Source organism: Antrostomus carolinensis, unplaced genomic scaffold, assembly GCF_000700745.2.
Source record: "Antrostomus carolinensis isolate BGI_N321 unplaced genomic scaffold, ASM70074v2 scaffold9145, whole genome shotgun sequence".
In the NCBI taxonomy this organism is placed as follows: Eukaryota; Metazoa; Chordata; class Aves; order Caprimulgiformes; family Caprimulgidae; genus Antrostomus; species Antrostomus carolinensis.
Window position 1 is genome coordinate 31,536 of NW_010318395.1, and position 3,293 is coordinate 34,828.

Below are 3,293 nucleotides of genomic sequence, written 5' to 3' on the forward strand. Positions count from 1 at the left end.
AAGTTATAGTGTCACCAGAAGAAGCGGTCAACAATCTCTGTCCTCTCTTTCCCCCACTTCTGTTGTGTGACCAAATGCTGAACCAGACTGATGAACTAAACTGGATGACAACCAAACCAGCAAACCAGAGCGCTTGGTGTCATGCTGGATCAGCATTTCCAGCCACTTCACCAAACAGCTGCCCCAGTGCAAGGGGGTGGGACAGTGCAGTGAAGCAGCTGGAACTTGGAGGGACCACTGCTTTTGGTGGCAACATCAGCTCAGTCCATCAAACCACAACTTGACCTTGGGGTTCCCAATGCTTCTCTGCAAAGATGAGGGCATGTTTTTAGACTAGAAGCTGTGCTTCTTACTCTACCAGGGTGAACAACGTCAATGGAAAACAGCAAACTCTTTGAGCTCAGATGGAATAAATTCTTAGCATTTGCAATGCTGAGACTGTCATATAAAGAGGTAATTCTTCTCACCTATTTCTAGACACTTCCCTGATCTCCCAGCCACCCCATCACAGCTTCTGTGTTCCTTTCCAGAACAGTTCCTGTAGATGTGAACAACTTCAGGATTCCTTGGCCATCAGTGTGACTGCTTGTATCTATGTTCAAATGAATCAAGGTTACTACTGTCCAGATTCCTCTGTCAAGCTTTCTTGTCTGAAAATAGTAAATATTTGCAGCTAGTTGCTGCTGCGGGAATGGGTGTACAGAGCAGCTCTATTTTTGTTCTGCCTCATGCAAAGCCTCTTTTAGGTGAGACAATGGTGTGAAGCCCAAAGTATTTGGGTCTGGAGTGTTTCCCCCTGGGAGGTGCAGGGAAAATTTTGTGACTACTTCAAGATCTCATTGAGCTCAGACAGGTATCAGACCTCCTGGCTTTCATTTCCAAGCCTTCCTAATTAGTCGGGGGGCTAAAAAGTTGATTTAGTTCTAGCTGAGCGCTAAGCTTCCGCTCTGATACCATTACTTGAAGAACACAGTCCTTGCCTTTCCGTTCGCATTGTTAGTTCTCACGCAACGTGTGGAAGAGCTGAGCACCGAGAAAGACATAAACCTGACCTCCACAACTCAACCCACTGTACTCTTGGATAGGAACACCCAAGGTACCCACAACGTGCCAGCAAACCTCCCCTCGCAAAGCAGAAGCTTTTGAGTATACTACACGATAACAATTTCCCACCCTGCCGTGTAGGGGAACTTTTCACAACCAAGTGCCAAAATTCACAAACACCAAGAGCGTGACAATAAAGCACAAGGAATTTAGGTGCAGGGGGCACCCAAGCTAAAGGCATCCAGTGACTATTCACATCTTCAGGATGGAGCTGTGTTTGGTGGGCTACTGCTCTGTGGCACCAACCACACTCAGGTCGACAGGAACCACCCATGCTGGGAGATGTGGTCTCCACAGATCACAGTTTGGTATTTGAGACAGAAGCGGCTGCAGTGTGCTCCCTTCTACATCAGTTAGCAAGTGCTCTTGATTTCCCAGCAAGCTGATAATACATCCCTACCTCCATCTAAACACCCACCACACAGGCATCTGCTGAAACAACAGCAGTGTCGCTGAGCAGCAATGCCAGATGGCGTCCTCTGTGGGACACACTGGAGCAGGTAGCAGCATCCAGCAAGACCTGCCTGTCTCCTATTCTGACCTGCAAAGACATCTCTGGAAAGGAGAGAAGAGCCCCCTCCACCCCACCTCTGCTTTTATCTCAGCACACAAGGACACATCCATCCCTCTCGGTGAAGCTGGTGACAACCCCTTGCTAACACAGGTGGCAGGAGGTGAGCCAACACTCAGGTAGATGGTGGTGGCCAAGGCTGGTGTTTTCCCAGCACGGAGAGAGGAGGGAGCTGCCCGCAGGACAGGAGCCTTCCTCTCCAGCAGGTCTTGCTCTCGCCACCTCTGCTCCTCTTTCCAAAGCCAGGGTTGGTGTTGGCGACTGGTATTGCTAACAGAGAGAGGGGAATGCCTGGGCAGGGAGGAGGGTCAGGCACGAGGCAGGCTGCCTGGGTCGCTGCTTGGTGCTGTGCGTTAGCAAGCGTGAGCTGCGGGCTGGATGTCTCCCTTGAAGAAGGCTCCGTGGCTCAGAGGCTCTCAGGCCTGTGGGAGCTGATCGCAACGGTGTGGGGTGAGAGTGAGTGAAGCATTGAAGTACAGCTACTGCTATACACTCGTGGGTCCAGCATGGAAGGCTGTGCCGCAGCATCTCAAGTGTATACTATATGCAGAAGTTACCCAGTCTGTTGGGCTGGCAGAAGATCATTATCTGGCAGCTGCCTTACTTTCCAGGGACACCTGCTTTCCTTTGGTTGCTGGACTCTGAGTCTGGGTTTTTCCTCTTTGTCGTTTTTTGGCCACACCAGGAGAGGGCAGGGGATCTCCTGTTGGCCCCAGGGCCTGAGCTGGGGGCTGAGGTCGGGGGGAAGGAGGAACTCGCTGAAGAGCAGTCCCTGGCTTATGCTGTCGGCAGGGAGAAGGACTTTCCCTCCGAGGCGGCAGCTGGCTTCTGGGGGAAGCACTGGGGTTTCTCGAAGGAAGGACAGGGCTCCGAGGGGATGCACAGCTGGACCTCCATGAGCTGCTCCGTGGAGGAACAGAAGTGGAGCTGGGCGAAGGAGGAAGTCGACTTTGTGTTGGTGTTGTTCGGCACTCGTCTGGGACGCTTCCAGCTGGTCTCTGTGCCTGAAGCCTGCAGGGAAAGGGAAGATAAAGGCGAATTTCTGCAAGAGGCTCCAGGCTCCTGGCAGGTTTGGCATGAATGTTGCTGGACAATTCCAAGGAGTCTCCAGCACCAGGATGACAGGAGCTATGCTGTGAACAAGATGGGCACTGATTTGAACACCATCCTGTAACTCCTGATGTTGTTAACTCATGTTTGCCCTGATCCTCCAGCACCTTCTGGGACAACACGTAGGCATGGTTTGGCCTGTAGCATGTATGTGGGACTTGTCTTAACATGCAGCATGGATGCAGCAACCTCTTTCAACGCAGGAGATACAATCTGGCAACACGGGCATGAGCTGGATTGCACCAGTTGGCCTCTGACAGTAACTATGCTGGAAGATAAATCAACCCATCGGGATCCCCTCCTTTCACCCCACGTCTCTGAAAGACCAGAATTTGCTGGACCTGTGGCAGAGCTGCAGCAGCAGCTCTGTTCCTGGGCTGGACCTCCAGCCCCAAGGCCAGGCAGAAAAGCCAAACACTGGTGAATTCAGAAAGTCCACCTCCACTTAATATCTCTGTGCTTATTTGTTAGAGACAGGTACCTCCAAAAAAGTCAAGGCACAGAGATG

The 3,293-nt window shown here is 51.7% G+C and overlaps 1 protein-coding gene across 1 annotated transcript in view; it reads right to left on the bottom strand.

Annotated features, from left to right (window-relative positions):
- Positions 1-2,259: 2,259 nt before the first annotated feature.
- TTBK1 (tau tubulin kinase 1) overlaps positions 2,260-3,293 on the bottom strand; it is a 38,087-nt gene continuing 37,053 nt past the window's right edge. Inside the window, exon 7 of the mRNA XM_029085173.1 lies at positions 2,260-2,686. The gene's annotated coding sequence lies outside the window, so the exon portion shown is untranslated. The remainder of the gene's footprint in view (positions 2,687-3,293) is intronic.